This window comes from Scyliorhinus canicula, chromosome 4 (assembly GCF_902713615.1).
Source record: "Scyliorhinus canicula chromosome 4, sScyCan1.1, whole genome shotgun sequence".
In the NCBI taxonomy this organism is placed as follows: Eukaryota; Metazoa; Chordata; class Chondrichthyes; order Carcharhiniformes; family Scyliorhinidae; genus Scyliorhinus; species Scyliorhinus canicula.
In genome coordinates, this window is record NC_052149.1 from 231,500,535 (window position 1) to 231,519,332 (window position 18,798).

General features: G+C 49.5%; 1 protein-coding gene across 2 annotated transcripts in view; it reads right to left on the reverse strand.

Moving 5' to 3' along the window:
* The window catches only part of ndst1b (N-deacetylase/N-sulfotransferase (heparan glucosaminyl) 1b), a 266,179-nt gene that overhangs the window by 210,408 nt on the left and 36,973 nt on the right, over positions 1-18,798 (reverse strand). For both annotated transcript variants that reach the window (XM_038796232.1, XM_038796233.1), the window contains one exon: positions 3,834-3,955. The gene's annotated coding sequence lies outside the window, so the exon portion shown is untranslated. The remainder of the gene's footprint in view (positions 1-3,833; positions 3,956-18,798) is intronic.

Genomic DNA, 18,798 nt, shown 5'->3' on the forward strand with positions numbered 1-18,798 from the left:
TAGTCCGGTGCCATAATTATTATTTTATGTAAATTCTCCTTTATTGACCCTGATCCCAGGTAAAACTAGATAGTTTTTTGAAGAATAAAAGGATTAAGGGTTATGGTGTTCGGGCGGGAAAGTGGAGCTGAGCCCAAAGGATCAGCCATGATCTCATTGAATGGCGGAGCAGGCTCGAGGGGCCAGATGGCCTACTCCTGCTCCTAGTTCTTACGTTCTTATGTAAAACAACATGTTGCTCAGGTACGCCATAGAATTCAACTGTGCAGAAGGAGGCCACTTGGCCCATCGAGTCTGCACCGACCCTCTGAAAGAACATCCTACCTAGGCCCACTCCCCCACACTATCCCCCTAACCCCACCTAACCTTCGCACCTTTGTACACAAAGGGGTAATTTAGCACGGCAAATCGACCTAACCTGTGCATCTTTGGACACAAAGGGGCAATTTAGCACGGCCAATCCACCTAACCTGCACATCTTTGGACATAAAGGGGCAATTTAGCACGGTCAATCCACCTAACATAGAACATACAGTGCAGAAGGAGGCCATTCGGCCCATCGAGTCTGCACCAACCCACTTAAGCCCTCACTTCCACCCTATCCCCGTAACCCAATAACCCCTCCTAACCTTTTTTGGTCACTAAGGGCAATTTAGCATGGCCAATCCACCTAACCTGCAAGTGTTTGGGCTGTGGGAGGAAACCGGAGCACCCGGAGGAAACCCACGCAGACATGGGGAGACCGTGCAGACTCCGCACAGACAGTGACCCAGCGGGGAATCAAACCTGGGACCCTGGCGCTGTGAAGCCACAGTGCTATCCACTGTGCTACCGTGCTGCCCAAAACCTGCACATCTTTGGACACTAAGGGGTAATTTAGCACAGTCAATCCACCTAACCTGCATATCTTTGAGCTGTGGGAGGAAAACGGAGCACCCGGAGGAAACCCACAGAGACACGGGGAGAACGTGGAGACTCCGCACAGACTGTGACCCAAGCCGGGAATCGAACCCAGGATCCTGACGCTGTGAGGCAGCAGTGTTGACCACTGTGGTACCGTGCCGCCCAATTAAGTAAGTTATTGTCTTATGTTGGTTATGATGCCAATTTGAGTTATTCCTCTATTACCAATGTCAGTGAGTTAATAAAAGCCAGTTACTGTGGATGCTGGGATCTGAAACAAAAACAGACAAATGCTGGACAATCGCAGCAGGTCTGACAGCGTCTGTGGAGAGAGAAGGGAGCTGACGTTTCGAGTCTGGATGACTCTTTCTGAAAGCGGTCAGTGAGTTATTAATGGTTATTGGTGGAATCGCGGTGCATCGCCTCTCCGTGCAAACAGCCCCTCCTCCGGCCTTCCCTCTCTTGCTTCCCCTTCTCCACTCGATGGTCGGTGGCCTTCTAAGTCTCATTAGTCCTCACACACGCCTGATTGTCCCAAAGTCTGCAGGGGTTGAAGAGCGATCACTCAGGACTGACATAAAGGACTTCATTGATATATTTGGGTTAGGGGTGGAAAGCTGTTGAAGAGATTCCATTGCGGAGTTTCAGGAACACTGCAGCAGGAATTTCTGGGTTTCGGAGAGGAAAGGGTAACTGGAGGTGGGACGGTCATTTCCAGGGGCAGGCGGGGTCGGCGGTAAGTTTTCGAGGAAGGGGGTTGTGGCAGTGATTTTGATACGGAGAGGAACTGAGAGGGCAGCACGGTAGCACAGTGGTTAGCACTGTGGCTTCACAGCTCCAGGGTCCCAGGTTCGATTCCCGGCTTGGGTCACTGTCTGTGCGGAGTCTGCACGTTCTCCCTGTGTCTGCGCGGGTTTCCTCCGGGTGCTCCGGTTTCCTCCCACAAGTCCAAAGATGTGCAGGTTAGGTGGATTGGCTGCGCTAAATTGCCCTTAGGTTAGATGGGGTTGCTGGGATACAGAGATAGAGTGGAGGTGTGGGCTTGGGTAGGGCGCTCTTTCCAAGAGCCGGTGCAGGCTCGATGGGCTGAATGGCCTCCTTCTGCTCTGTAAATTCTATGATTCTATGAACATGATGAAGGATACCTGTTAGCTTGGGGGCAGAAAGAGAAGTCGGAGGGTCAGAGCTTCAATAGAAATGCGACCATGGCAGGAATCGTTTTGCTGGGTGAGGTTTTGGTAAGAGGTGGCATGCAAAATATGATGGTAGGCTAGCCCAGCACCTTCCCACCCACCCCTCTCCAGGTACCCGCGGTAAGGCGGCGAGTGCCAAAACTGGCATCCCACCTGCCATTTCTAAAAACGTTTGTTGGCAACGTTACGCTGTTGCTGTTGTGACATGGATGGCGGGTGAGATTCAGGAGGCCGTTTTTTCAGTAACTTTGTTGAAATGGCGGGAAGGAAGGGGTGCCCTATCACATTGGGGCAAACCCTCAAGATGATGCCCCCTCTTTGTGCTTTCCCATCTGGTCTCCAAATTCTGCCTCCATACCTGCTCCCTAAGGTGCCTGATTCTTTCCCATCCGAAAGGTCAGGGACGCACCTCACTTTGGGCGGCATCGATGCTCTCTGTTGCTCTGTTTGGCCAACAGCTCTCCAGGGCACAGCTTCCTCCGACTGAGGAACAAAGTCCCACTCTCGGGCACTGAAGGCCACCTGGAGGGTGCTATCGGCACTGGATGGCCTTTCTATAGGTCAGTCACCCTTCCGGAGGGTGTGCTTCCCCCACCCAGCTGCAAAATCTGGCCCAAACAATGGTTACAACACATAGGAGGCCTTTCGGCCCATCATGTCAGTGCTGGCCCTCTGCGAGAGCAACTCGCTCAGTCCTAGTCCCACTCCACCATCCTTTCCCCCGAACCCTGCAGATTCCTCCCAGGATGATAGAATTCCCCTGGCCCCCCACCACATCTCCCCTCGGAGAACCTTGTGAAAGCCCCAGGCCGGGATTCTCTGCCCCGATGCCGGCTTCCCCATTCTCCAGCGCCGTTTTCCGGGCGCCCGCGGGATTCCCGCCGTGCCGGTTGGGGGCCGTTGACAGCGGTCCCACCCCAGCGATTCTCTGGGCCCCGATGCGTTGAGTGACAAACCGGTTTGGCTGAGTCCTGCCGGTGTGGATTACTCACCTCCCACCCGGCAGGTCCTGGAAGGTGAGTGCGCGGGGCCATCCTGGAGGGGGCGGGGATCCGACCCCGGGGGGGGGGGGTCCCCACGGTGGCCTGGTCTGCGATCGGGGCCTACCGATCAGTGGGCGGGCTGGTGCCGTGGGGGCCTAATTTACTCCACGCCGGGCCCCTATAGGGCTCCGCCATATTTCCTGGGGGGCCGGCACAGAGAAGGGAACCCCCTGCGCATACGTGAAAATACGCCGAACATTCTGCGCATGCGCAAAAATACGCGGGCCGCTCCGCGCATGCGCGAACTCGCGCGGGCCGTACCCCGCCGGCTGGTGCTGCGGGGACCGCTCCGGCAGCAACCTAGCCACCTCAGATGGGAAGCATTCGCCATTAACGCTGGGGTCGTTCGCCGGCATGGGGACATAGCTCCATTATTAGATAATCCCACCCCCCCCCCCCCCCCCCCAAGTCTCTGACTCAACCTTCCATCGCCCTCTGTGAATATCTCTTCCTTTGACAACGGCCCAATTATGCCTGATGAGCCCCCTGGCAATTTGCCCTGAGAAGCTTTTCCACCTGAAAAGGCTCTATCTAAATGCAAGTTGTTGCTTGTTGGGTCAAGGCAGGAAACTCAAATCACCAAAAATTGCCTGAACATCACCGTAAATCCCCAACGGAAAACGCTTGAAGAACAATAAACAGAGTGAACATGTTACTAAATGAAAGGAGTGGGGGTATGGTTTGCACAACTCACCAGTACAGACTCGTCCCGAGTTGTCTTTGTGTTCGGACTGCACCCCGCCCCCCGGCACCGGTTCACATTGTCTGCTTTAGCGGGAAGGCTGGAGGAAGCTTCTATCCATGCGGGAATCAGACCTACAGACCAACAAACATTCTGGTGTTAATAACACGTCAGCGCGGTTGGACAGGAGATCAATGAATACCGAACATTCAGGAGGAACGGGCCTGTCCTGGCCTGACCCAGAGAGCTGATGCAGCTGCTATTCCCCGCTAGCTTGTGGGGAGCGAGGGAGGGCAGATGGCAGATGTTTCAAACTCATTCTCACCAGGTTTTCATTGCTGGTCGAAACGAGGCAACTGCATCACTCACCATCCTGTCACTCTCCCCAGTTAACCAAGGATTCTGCCTCAGGCAATTTTTCTTTTCATTCATTCGTGGGATGTGGGAATCCCATTGGTCACAATGAATGGCGGAGCTGGCTCGAAGGGCCGAATGGCCTCCTTCTGCTTCTATTTTCTGTGGATCGCTGGTTGGGCTAGCAATTGCTGAGCACCCTTGAACTGAGTGGCCTGTTCAGTCAGTTCCAGGGGGTATTTAAGAGTCAACCACATCGCTGTGGGTCTGGAGTCACATGTAGGCCAGACCGGGTAAAGACAGCAGATTTCCCTCCTAAAAGGACATTAGTGAACCACCTGGGTTTTTACAACACTCGACTTTTAACTCCAGATTTTTAGTGAATTCAAATTTCACCATCTACCGTGTGGGATGTGAACCAGGGTCCCCAGCATGTTCCCCAGGCCCTCTGCATCACTCAATTAGTGACAATACCACTACGTCACCGCCTGCCCCCAAATGTGTGTCACCAGAACAATTTACTTCAAAATGCTCAGGAACCATCTCCACGCAGCCCAGAGCGGCAAACCTTTAATCCTTCCTAAATTACAGTGTGAGCTCGTCTCTCTCTCTCTTCACAATGTTCAGATGGGTTTACGATCAACCTCCCTTTAAGTTTCAGAGCTAAAAATAATTGATTCCGAGTAGGCAGTCCAAGGAAATAATGCTGCCCATGTTTCACAGTAAATTTACATGAATTTGTTTTGTCCCAAATTCTGCATAACTACATCACCCACCTTAAGATTTTCTTTTCCAGTGCAGCGCAGAGGTGCAGTGGTTAGCACTGCTGCCTTTGGTGCTGAGGACCCAAGTTCGATCCCGGCCCCAGGTCACTGTCCATGTGCAGTTTGCACATTCTCCCCGTGTTTGCGTGGGTTTCACCCCCACAACCCAAAGATGTGCAGGGTAGGTAGATTGGCCACGCTAAATTGGCAGCACGGTAGCATAGTGGTTAGCACAATTGCTTCACAGCTCCAGGGTCCCAGGTTCGATTCCCGGCTTGGGTCACTGTCTGTGCGGAGTCTGCACGTTCTCCCCGTGTGTGTGTGAGTTTCTTCCGGGTGCTCCGGTTTCCTCCCACAGTCCAAAGATGTGCAGGTTAGGTGGATTGGCCGCGCTAAATTGCCCTTAGTGACCAAAATTGCCCTTAGTGTTGGGTGGAGTTATTGGGTTATGGGGATAGAGTGGAGGTGTGGGCTTGGGTAGGGTGCTCTTTCCAAGAGCCGATGCAGACTGGATGGGCTGAATGGCCTCCTTCTGCACTGTAAATTCTATGATTCGATGAAGTTGCCCCTTAATTGGAAAAATGTAATTGGGTACTCTAAATTTATTTGAAAGAAAGATTTTCTTTTCCAGTGCAGACCCCACCCTGGGTGATTAAGTTTTCAACACTTTTGTGTGAAAATTTAATTTTTCAAATTATTTCGTGAGTTGCAACCGTCACCGGCTGGTCAGCATTTGTTGCCCATCCCTAATTTAGGGCAGCACGGTAGCATTGTGGATAGCACAATTGCTTCACAGCTCCAGGGTCCCAGGTTCGATTCCGGCTTGGGTCACTGTCTGTGCGGAGTCTGCACGTCCTCCCCGTGTCTGTGTGGGTTTCCTCCGGGTGCTCCGGTTTCCTCCCACAGTCCAAAGATGTGCAGGTTAGGTGGATTGGCCATGATAAATTGCCCTTAGTGTCCAAAATTGCCCTTAGTGTTGGGTGGGGTTACTGGGTTATGGGGATAGGGTGGAGGTGTTGACCTTGGGTAGGCTGCCTTTTCCAAGAGCTGGTGCAGACCCGATGGGCCGAATGGCCTCCTTCTGCACTGTAAATTCCATGATAATTGCCCTCAAACTGAGTATCCCGCTCAGCCATTTCAGAGGGGCAGTTAAGAGTCAACCACCTAATAATAATAATCGCTTATTGTCACAAGTGGGCTTCAGTGAAGTTACTGTGGAAAGACCCTAGTCGCCACATTCCGGCGCCTGTTCAGGGAGGACGGTACGGGAATTGAACCTGCACTGCTGGTCTTGTTCTACATTATAAGACAGCTGTTTAGCTCGCTGTGCTAAACCAGCCCCACATTGCTAACACAGAGCTGTGGGTCTGGAGTCATGTGTCGGCCAGACCGGGTAAGGACAGCAGATTTCCTTTGTTGAAGGGCATCAATGAACCAGGTGGATTTTTACAACAGTTGGCGATAGTTTCAATACTCGGGCGTGATCTGACCAAAACAAAATGGAGCCCGTTCAGGGTGGGATTAGCGAGTTTGTTTGCGCCGCTAACCTCTATCAACTTTCCTTTCATGCCCCGGCAGGGAATGCACCCCCCCCCCCCCGACCCCCGCAAACCCCCCCCCCCCACAACCAACCCCCACCCCCGGGGCCGCACTTAGCATCAGCATGATTTCCTGAATTGAGGAGCTCATTTTTAAAATGGTGCCCCAACCTCCCGAACACTCGCCTCCTAAACACCATCTCCGGAGCCCCTCAATGCTGTGGAGTGAGTGGGACCGGGTGGGTTGTTCTAGCAGAGGGCCAGCATGAACACGGGGCCGATTGTAAACGTCGTCGGGGCGCAGCATGAAGAAGGGAAAAAGGCCACGGCTGGATGCCTGGAGGGAAGACTCTTGAGCTGATTTTCCAGGGATGGATAGAGAAGCCATTGCTGGAGATGGGTACAAGTTAAACCAAGCAAAGGCAGTTTCATCGAGCTGAAGAACAGATGGTACAATCATAGATTGGTTACAGCATAACGGGGGGGGGGGGGGCATTCAGCCCCAGTGGCCCTGTGTTCATGCTGGCCCTCTGCCACAACAACCCACCCAGTCCCACTCACTCCACCCATTCCCCATAGCCCTGCAATTATTTTCCCTTCAGTTAATGACTTGATTCTCTTTTGAAGACTTCGGCTGATGAGAGGCGGTGGAGAAGGACCGGGCGGTTGACGGTATCAAAGGCAGCAAAGATGAGGAGAACAAAGAAATAAGGTAACTCGCTCAGAGCCACAGAGAATGTCTTGTGTGACTTTGGCTCGGGTAAAGATGTCACAGCTTATTAATTATACAGGTGACTGTTCCTTTGAAAGAACAGACCAACCTCTATTCTGATTCAAGTTCACCGCTTCATCAAATTCTGTCAAGTGCGGCTTGCTGCCTTTGACTAAAGTCCATCAGCACACTCAATTACTGAAGACCATTGTATATCATTCCACTGCAGATGTCCAGAGGGTGGATCTTAGCCATAGACACAGCAACGTTATTCATCTGGTCAGCTCCTGGCTGAAATGTAAAGAATCTGGGATAAATTCATACTGCTCAAGGGATGGTCGTGACAGAATTGTCATCTTGTAACAGAAGCGGGTTACCTTTCATTCTATCAGGCCTAGTTCCAACCACAACACTCTCTATAGCAATGATGGGCAACCTAGGCTGTTGACCCTCCTTCATCTCAGAGGATCACAAGATTGAAATTGGGCTCGTTCACTAACTATGGCCCTTGAATAAGATTGAATACATAGACACATAGAAAATGGGAGCAGGAGAAGGCTATTCGGCCTTGTGAGCCTGCTCCACCCATTCATTATATTCCTGGCTGATCATTCAACTCAGTAACCTATTTTCTGTGGTAGCGAATTCCACAGGTCGATCACTCACTGAGTGAAGACATTTCTCCCCATCTCAGTCCTAGATGATTTATCCTGTATCCTGGGGCTGTGACCCCTGGTTCTGGACTCCCCCGCTCTCGGGCACATCCTCCTTGCATCTACCCTGTCTAGTTGTGGAACCACAGATTCCCTACAGTGCAGGAGGCCATTCGCCTCATCAAGTCTGCGCTGACCCTCTGAAAGAGCATCCCACCTCGGCCCAATCCCCCACCTTATCCCCGTAACCGTGTAAACCCACCTAACGTTTGGACACTAAGGGGCAATCTAGCATGGCCAATCCACCTAACCTGCACATCTTTGGACTGTGGGAGGAAACCGGAGCACCCGGAGGAAACCCACGCAGACAAGAAACAAAGGAATTGGATTATGAGCATCAATGATGTAAATTGGGCCGACAGCAAGAGAGAAGGTTGTGATAATATGTTTGTTGCTGTCAGGATTCTACACAGGCTAGAAAACGATAACCACGTTGAGATATTTCACCTTGTCCTGAACAGTAAACTAGACGACATGGTTAAGGGAGTGTCGTCAATCATATCTGTAGAAACGTTATGGTGTGTCAACCTAAACAGTATCGAGAAAGAGATTCATGAAGCAGAAAGTGTTGATTCATTCAAATGCAAATTAGATTGGCTTCTTTTAGAAAATATTATTTGGGACATATCTGAGCAAACTGACACATGACAGATGGCCAGTGTAGCGTGTTTAGGAGTTTGAAAGTCAGCTGTTCCTGTGGTCCCCAAAGCTTTCCATTGGAGTCTTCCCTCGCTTCATGTCTGTGTCTACTAAAAAGACGAGTTGATGGAGATTGATTGCACTGGTTAGCCAAGTTCTGCAGTATCATTGCACCACATCATTGACAGGATTGCAAAAGGAAAACAAGGTGGAGTGTGGTCTTCTGTTTATCGTGCAAATTCCTGCCCCTGTGTCCAGGCCCAGTCACATAATCTGTTCTGTCAACAACACAAATGCTCACCTCTATGAACATACAAACCAGGTTCGTAGCCAGTTAATGTACTTCAGCATTAACAAGATGTCAGTGCTACCATTTGGGTTATTTCCCTTTGGGCACATCATTTAAACCAATTTGACAAAGAACAAAAATGTTCTTGCTTCATCATCTCTCTCACTCTGCCCATAGCTACTCTTACCAGGAGATCTGCTGGTCTGTTACGTCATTCTTGTTTGTCTTGTCCCACCCTCACAATTCCACTGTAGCTCATCATCCTCTTAATGACGTCCCTCATCCAGCTGCACCTCGGTCCACCCCTCTTTCTACTGCCCTCCACTTTACCATCTGGAAGAGATCTCTGCAACTTTTCAGCTCTGATCACATGGCTCAAATTCAGACATTTTCTTCTCTGAATGTCATTTTTGAAGAGCTTTGTTTTGCAATTTCAAGCATCTCATCGTTTGTCTTGAGGTCTGCCGATGGAATTTTAAGCATCATCTTAAGTTTCCACACAGGAAATAGGAGGAGTAGGCCACTCGGCCCCTCGAGCCAGTTCCACTATTCAACTAGATCATGGTTGATCCTCTACCTCAACACCAACTTCCTGAACTATCCCCATATCCCTTGATGTCATAATAACCAGGCTTACATTATGAAGTTACTATGAAATGCCCCTAGTCGCCACATTCCGGCGCCTGTTCGGGTACACGGAGGGAGAATTCAGAATGTCTAATTCACCTAACAGCACGCCTTTTGGGACTTGTGGGAGGAAACCGGAGCACCTGGAGGAAACCCACACAGACACGGGGGCGAATGTGCAGACTCTGCACAGACAGTGACCCAAGCCAGGAATCAAACCTGGGACCATGGAGCTGTGACGCAACAGTGCTAACCACTGTGCTACTGTGCTGTCATATTTATCGATCTCTGTTTTGAACATCGCCCAGTGATTTGGCCTCCAGAGCCTCTGGATTAGAGAATTCCAAAGATTCACTACCCACTGAGTGAAGAACATTCTCCTCATCCCGTAACAGCCTCCCCGAACAGGCGCCGGAATGTGGCGACTAGGGGCTTTTCACAGTAACTTCATTTGAAGCCTACTTGTGACAATAAGCGATTTTCATTTAATTTCATTTAATCTCAGTCCCAAATGGCCTGTCCCTTATTCTGAAAGCGTGTGCACTGGTCCTACAGCCCTCCAGCCAGGGAAAGATCCTTCCTGCATCTACCTTGCCGACTGCTGTTAGAATTGAGTGTGTCACAATGGGATTGTTTCTCATTCTTCTAAATTCGAGGGAGTACAGGCCCAACCTCCTCAAGCTCTCCTCGTAGAACAATCCCACAAGCCGTCCTCGTAGAACAATCCCACAAGCCCAGGAATCAGTTTGGTGAATCTCCCTTGCACTTCCCCTACGGTAAGTGTATGCAGGTAAGGAGACCGAACTGCACACAATACTCCAGGTGTGACAAAGCCCTCGACATTGGGTTATCAACTCCAGTCGGATATATTCTGGGAGAGGTTGGCGGCAGGGACATCACAGAAAGCCGGAGATGTGGTGCGAGGGTGTGACACTGGAGAAATAACTAGTTAATAACATGGGTTACCATAATTAATCTCTATACCAGCATTCAACCTGTCTGAGCAGAGCCTAACCTTGGCTCATAATCAGCGTCCCTTTGTCCAGCTCTGCAGCCTCAATTGATTGGAGTACTGCTCAGGTGTTCTGTAGACTGTGGCCTGTGCCAACTCTGGCTTTTCTGTGGGTAGGGGAGCAGCTTCCAGATATAGGGGGCTGGATTCTCCGCCCCGCCCCGCCACATTTCTGTTTCACCCCGCCGGCGGGATGTTCCCTTTCCCAGTGTGGGGCAGCCCCACGCCGTCAGGGGATGCCGGCAAAACGGAGCATCCCGGCGGCGGAGAGTCCAGCCCAGGGAAGCTCAGGTGGGACCTGCACGCAGGCTGTGATTGCCTGACGGCTAGTCCCAGACACACGGAAGGCCTGGTGGAACCCGAAACCGGGCTGTGATTGGCTGGCGGCTAGTCCCAGACACACGGAAGGCCTGGTGGCACCCGAAACCGGGCTGTGATTGGCTGGCAGGCATGCCTAGTTGTCTTTGCCAGGAGCTGGTATGCTCCCAGAATGCTTTGTTTGGCCTTTGGGGGATCGAGGCCATTTCCAGGGGACTCCCAGTCATCCCAGGAGGGTTGGCAATCCCACTAACACAATTGCAGCTAGGCCTCGTTACTCCTGAACTGAAACCCTCTGGCAATAGAGGGCAACACATCATTCGCCTTCCTAATTGCTTGCAACATTTCACAGGGCAGCAGCACTGCTGCCTCACAGCCCCAGGGACCCCGGTTCAATTTCGGCCTTGTGTGGCGTTTGCACTTTCTAATAATAATAACAATCTTTATTATTGTCACAAGTAGGCTTACATTAACACTGCAATGAAGTTACTGTGAAAATCCCCTAGTTGCCACATTCTGGCGCCTGTTCGGGTACACAGTGGGGCAGCACGGTAGCATTGTGGGTAGCACAATCGCTTCACAGCTCCAGGGTCGCAGGTTCGATTCCGGCTTGGGTCACTGTTGTGCGGAGTCTGCACATCCTCCCCGTGTGTGCGTGGGTTTCCTCCGGGTACTCCGGTTTCCTCCCACAGTCCAAAGATGTGCAGGTTAGGTGGATTGGCCATGATAAATAGCCCTTAGTGTCCAAAATTGCCCTTAGTGTTGGGAGGGGTTACTGGGTTATGGGGATAGGGTGGAGGTGTTGACCTCGGGTAGGATGCTCTTTCCAAGAGCCGGTGCAGACTCGATGGGCCGAATGGCCTTCCTCTGCACTGTAAATTCTATATATCTACAGAAGGAGAATTCAGAATGTCCAATTCACCTAACGGCACGCCTTTCGGGACTAGTGGGAGGAAACCAGAGCACCCGGAGGAAACCCACGCAGACACAGGGAGAACAGGCAGACTCCACACAGGCAGTGACTCAAGCCGGGAATCGAACCTCCCTGTGTATGTGTGGGTTTCCTCCGATTTCCCCTCACAATCCGAAATGCGCAGGTTAGGTGGATTGGCCGTGCTCAATTGCCCCTTACTGTCTAAAGATGCTCAGGTTGTGTTATTCATTGTGTCTGAATAAAGCTCGTAATCTTACAATTGAAGTAGATGCTTTATTTTGAGTTTGTTCTCTCTCCAGCGCTTATACTATCTTACACCTGAGCTGCCTGTCTGTGTCCTGCTCACCAGCTGCTGTTCCTGTGAAGAGTCTCTGACTTCCTGTTTGTCTGTATTTATACATCTCCCGTGCTCCCTCTAGTGGTTGCTTAGTGGTTGTATTACATTTACATTGACCCCTTGTATATTTTCACAGATATGCAGATCACTACAAATGTTAGGTGGGGTTATGGGGATAGGGTGGGGTAGTGGGGCTCGGTAGGGTGCACTTTCAGAGGATCAGTATAAACGCGATGGGCCGAATGGCTTTTCTACTCAGAAGGAATTCTATTCCGTTCTAAAGGCTTCTATTTTAAAAGTGAAATTTATAGATGTCCAGGTTACAATGTGGGACTGAGTAAAAAATTGAACAAGAATAAAGCAAACCAAAATCGTAAAGGTAGAACAGAAATGTTGGGAAAACTCATCAGGTCCTGCAGGATCTGTGGAGAGAGAAACAGAGTTAACGTTTTGAGTCCGATGTGACCCTCCTTCTGAGTCCTCCAGGGTCGAAACGTTAACTCTGGGCGGGATTTCCCGGCCGTTCACCTCGGCAGGAACATCTGGTCACGCCAACCGCGCAGCCCTGCGCTGGTCTCTCGGAGGCGTGGGGTGGATTCAATGCCAAATCCCTCCGAGCCCAGAAGATCCAGGTTTTCCGGCACTTTCTGTTTTTTTCTCAGGTTTCCAGCGTCCGCAGTATTTTTGGCTTTCCCCCAGGACAGGGGCGAGACTCGGGTGCCGCAGGGACCCGGTTGCTTGCACCTCGAATTGTGTTGGCAAACGTGGCAGCACGGTAGCACAAGTGGCTAGCACTGTGACTTCACAGCGGCACGGTCCCAGGGCCACTGTCTTTGCGGAGTCTGCACGTTCTCCCCGTGTCTGCGTGGGTTTCCTCCGGGTGCTCCGGTTTCCTCCCACAGTCCAAAGACTTGCAGGTTAGGTGGATTGGCCATGCTGAATTGCCCGTAGTGTCCAAAAAGGTTAGGAGGGGTTTCTGGGTTTGGAGGACAAGGTGGAAGTGAGGGCTTAATGGGTCGGTGCAGACTCGATGGGCCGAATGGCCTCCTTGTGCACTGTAAGTTCTATGTTCTGTCTTCTAAACAGCTGAAAATTAAACTATTTGTCAAATTAAGGTTTGCAGCCAGCGTTAAAACGGAGTGCAGTGGACAAAGGGTGGGGTTGGCGTTTGGCTGAGGATCTGGGTTTGTTATTCAATGGAATGGTAATTGAAATGTAATCTGAGATATGTAAAACATTGGATACTGAAACAAGGGATACCATAGACGTTGAATGTAGAGAATAGGTTTCATACCATACTGTGAAAAGGATCTGGGAGTAACAGTAGGCGGTCCTTTCAATGTCAAGACAATGTGAAGAAGCAATTAGAAAGGCAAATATTGAGTATTGGGATACGCAGCCAGAATAGTGGGAAGTAAAATTCAACAAGAGGTTACACTGAGGCTCCACGTCACACTTGGTTGAGCACACTTGGATTTTGAACTGACCGGTTGTCATTAGACGGGTGCAGTGAGGGACAGCAAGAATGATCCCAAATATAAGCTGTGTGGGAAGGACTAGGGAAGCCAGGATCCTGTAAACAGGTTTAGAGGACATAAGATTGAAAACATGATGACCTTTATTTCAAATTTTTTTTACTGAAAGGCTACTTGAGCCGATCGACCAGCTGGAAGGACAAAATTAAAGACTTCAGTGCATTTGAACTGCAGTTAGATGTCATCTTCAAAGCTACAATACTGGAAGGTTGAAATCAATGGACAACATTTTCGATTTCTTTCTTCTGTTTGTACATTCTGACCAACTCACAGAATCACAGAACTGTTATGGTCTCGACTCTTTTATGAGGGCAAACAGATTTCCCCATCTACTCTGTATCTGCGTGGGTTTCCTCCGGGTGCTCCGGTTTCCTCCCACAAGTCCCGGAAGACGTGCTGTTAGTTCAATTGGACACTCTGAATTCTCCCTCTGTGTACCCGGTCAGGCGCCTGAGTGTGGCGACGAGGGGATTTTCACAGTAATTTCATTACAGTGTTAATATTATTCTACTGGTGAGAATAAAGATTATTCTATTCTACAGTCCCCCTCATGATTTTGAACATCTCTGCCAAATCTCCTCTCAGCCTTCTTCTCCCCAAGGAGAACAGTCCCAAACTCTCCGATCTACCCTCATAACTGAAGTTTCTCATCTCTGGAGCCATTCTTGTAAACCTCTTCTGCACTCTCTCCAATGTGTTCACTTCCTTCCTATAGTGTGGTACCCAGGACTGTGCACAATATTCCAGCTCAGGTGTAACTAGCATCTTGTATAAATTCAGCATAACCTCCTTGCTCGTGTACGCTTTGCCCCTATTAATGCCCAGGATACTATATGCTTTATTTTATTTTTTTGAAAATGTTTTTATTGGAGTTTTTTCTTTTTATGCACAACAAAAATAAACATGAACAAATTTGTACACAGCATTTGCAGTTTACTATTCACAATACCCCTCATTTGAATTAGCCCCCTAACCCCAGCTCCCCCTACTTCCCCGAGACTCCTTTCCCTTCTTGTTGTTTGGCATGTTTTCGTCGGTCCTGTACCTAGTGGGGTAGTGTAGCGATACACATGTTGCATCGCGGTGGATTGTTGTTAGTCTGTCTGCTTTGCTAATTGCTCTCTCCACTTGTCCTGCCACCTTTAATGATCTATGCACACCTTCACCCAGGTCCCTCTATTCCTGCACCCCTTTTAAGGATTTTACCCCTTATTTTCCATGTTCTTCCCACCAAAATGCACCATCTCACCCTTCGCCAAATTGAACATCTACCACCTATCTGCCCACTCCACCAACTTGTCTGTGTCTTTCTGAAGTTCCACACTGTCCTCCTCAAAGTTTCCATTGCTTTTCGCAACATCTACACACTTTGAAATTGTCCCCTGCACACCAAAATCGAGGTCATTAATATACATCAGGAAAAGCCAGGATCCCTGAGGAACTCCACTACAGACCTTCATCCAGCCGGAAAAATATCTGTTGACCATTACGGCGGCGCGGTGGCACAGTGGTTAGCAATGTTGCTTCACAGCGCCAGGGAGATGGGTTTGATTCCCGGCTTGGGTCACTGTCTGTGCAGAGTCTGTACATTTTCCCCGTGTCTGCGCGGGTTTCGTCCAGGTGCTCCGGTTCCCCCCCACAAGTCCCAAAAAAGACGTGCTTGTTCGGTGAATTGGACATTCTGAATTCCCCATCAGTGTACCCGAACAGGCGCCGGAATGTGGCGAATGAGGAATTTTCACAGTAACTCCATTGCCGTGTTCATGTAAACCTACTTGTGACACTGATGAAAAATTATTCTTACTCTCTGCTTCCTATTATTCAGCCAATTTTGTATCCACGTTGCCACTGTCCCTTTAATTCCATCAGCTGTAACGTTTCTCAAAAGTCTGTTATGTGGCACTGTATCGAATGCCTTCTGAAACCCAAGTGCATTACATCAACAGCATTACCCTGATCGACCCTTTCTGTTACCTCTTCAAAAAACTCCAGCAAGTTAGTTACACATGACTGCGTCTTTAGAAATCCATGTTGGCTCTTCCCAATCAACCCACATTTTTCCATGTGAATAGTAATTCCATTCCGAATAACTGTTTCCAGAAGCTTCCCCAACACTGAAGTTAAACTGCCGGGTCTGTATTACAACCGTTGACAAGCAAACTGTTAGTGTTGCCCACCCTTACCCTGCCGAGGGAAATCTGCCACCTTTACTCTGTCTGGCCTGCATGTGACTCCAGATCCACAGAAATGCAGTTGACTCTCAATGTGAAAAGCAAGGTGGTTTTTAAAGCAATTGATGCAAAGAAATTGGGGTTCAGTATTTCTTGAACTTGAGAGCAGCACGGTAGCACAGTGGTTAGCACAGTTGCTTCCCAGCTCCAGGGTCCCAGGTTCGATTCCTGGCTTGGGTCATTGTCTGTGCGGAGTCTGCACGTTCTCCCCGTGTCTGCGTGGGTTTCCTCCGGGTGCTCCGGTTTCCTCCCACAGTCCAAAGATGTGCAGGTTAGGTGGATTGGCCATGATAAATTGCCCTTAGTGTCCAAAAGGGTTGGGTGGGGTTACTTGGATAGGGTGGAGGCATGGGGTGCTCTTCCCAAGGGCCGGTGCAGATTCGATGGGCCAAATGGCCTCCTTCTGCACTGCAAATTCTATGATTCTATGAAACAGGAATATTATTGTGACAACAAATCCTGGGTAACTGTGGCCGAACAGCGAGTTAATACTGAGATAACAAAAAATATATTTTTAAAAGACATGCTTCGATGAACACTGTTTTTACAAGGTCGTACAAATGAAGAGGTGATTGATAAAAACCGTGTGGGTTCTGAACGATTTTGTTTCTCTGATATTCATGAGCTTTCAAATGTAAAGTTGCAGTTCATGTTTTCATTTAGGTCAATGAGATAGCGGTTGTATAAGTAGCGGCCTTTGACCCAGTGACATTTATGAACGTTCAAGAGTGCAGTCAGTGAGCCAAGCAAAGACACGGAACCTGTCAACAGTCTAATCTGCTGGGAAACCGCCTGACAGCTGTCCCAGAGAGAACCCTAAAAAACAAAACAGGAGGCAGGGTCCGGGGGGAACGTTGCTTACGATCTCTGCCACAGCCTCGGAAAATGGGTTAACCAGTCGACTGCGAGGGACGAGGTTTTATCAACAGTGCCTGAGAGTTGTCAATCGAGATGCCCGACAAAAAGACCACAACGCAACACCACATTCGTTAACAGCAATTCAATACTGCGTTTATTATTTAAAATCACTACGGGTCGTGATTCCGAAAACCGAACCCCGCCCATTTTTTTAAAAAACCTCATCGACTTTCGTCATGGGGAAGTCTGCACTGTTTACCAGGTGGTTTCTATGGCTAACGTGTCAAAAATAATCATATTACGGGTCCCCTGAATTTATTATTCAGTACTTTCCAAACCGTTTTATTTCCTTTAGACTGTAGCTGGCCTGGGCTTAGGCTATCGCAATGTAAATTGACACGCGTTATCCATAAACCGCAATTACCCGAAATGTAATCCTCTCCGAGGGCTACAGATCCAGGATATTCGACCCGTATTACTGAAACCATGTGGTTTACTGATAGGCTGAGCAGCAATTAACTCACAAAAACAACCCAGCAAGCAGTTCAGTTTTGTAGTGAGGTATGGGTCCTCTGATTTCCACTCACTGCAATTCCTCACTGCCTGTCCACAATTGGACACCCCGAGCGACTGTATGTGAAGCATGCTTTGCCAGGGATCTGTGGGGGTTAGGGGCAACAGCTGCTTTGCCGTGTTACTGTAGTTAAATGTTTGATGGTACCTCAGTACTAGGTTTTGTGCAGTGACGGCGCCAAACAGTCTCAGGGGGCGGGATTCTCCACGAACCGCCGGGGCGGGCCACTCTGGCGCCGAGGAGTGGCGTGAACCACTCTGGCGTCAGGCCACCCCGTAGGTGCAGAATCCTCCGCACCTTCAGGGGCTAGGCCGGCGCCAGAGTTGGCACATGCGCGAGAGCGCCAGAGTGTGCTGGCTTCATCCCAGCGCATGCTCAACAGAGTTCTTCTCCGCACCGGCCAAGGCGGAGGTTGACAGCGGCCAGTGCGGAGGGAAAGAGTGCCCCCACGGCACAGGCCCGCCCACGGATCGGTGGGCCCTGAATATAATCCTAACCGATTCAATCTCTCCTCATACCAGCCCGTACCCGTACCAGCGTCCCCGGACAGGTGCCGGAATGTGGTGACTAGGGGCTTTTCACAGTAACTTCATTGAAGCCTACTCGTGACAATAAGCGATTTTCATTTCATACGTCTCTCATAAGAGAGAACCCCTGTCTGGAAACTAACAGAAAGCACTTAATTGTCTTTGAGGTGGTCCAGGATGGTGGGGACTCACTGGGGTTTGGGTCTGTCTTCAGAAGCATTCCAGAGGTGGACACAAAGTCAGCCAGGTTAAAAAGCCCATCTCTATCCATTGAGACATCAACCAAGTTTTGGAGGTGAATATGAGGCCCCCTACTATTACGAGCCAATAAAATAACTATATACTCTGACCTCTTCACACCTGTGCCAAATTTGTCTGCTAACCTGAATTATTTTGTGGGTTTGGAACTCAGCCAAGTATTCATGATAATATTCCATTCCACAACTGTGTCAATGACACCTCCAGAGCAGAATACGGTAAAGTCCTTGAAGTCAACTAGAAGCTCAGCCATCTCTCCAAACTTCAAAACAGTGAAGCAGATGTCTGAGCTGAATTTCAATGAAAACGTGAAACAGGATAATTGACACAGGCCTGGATTTTCTGGCCTCGCCCAACATGGGGCTGGAAATTCTTGTTCAAAGTTAGTGGACCTTTGGCTGGTCTGTCAAATTTTCAGTCCTGCCGGCGATAATTCTCGTTCTGGGCGGACGGCAAAACCCGGCCAAAGTCAAATCTGAATTTCAATATTGTGAAATGCAGAGAACCACTTTATTCAGTAGATAAAGTACTCTCATGCATCTGAAAACCTTTTTCATTTTCACAATGCTGTTTAATTTAATAGTTACTTCCCTTTAGAAAACAAAGCCATGCCATTAGTTGCTGTATTACAAATATGCATAATTATCGTACAACATTTCATGATGACTTGTGAAGTTGGCAAAACCTTTTGAACCGACCTGTTCCTCATACAGCTCCAACTCATACTGTTCCTCATAACGCGTTCCACATACAGCTC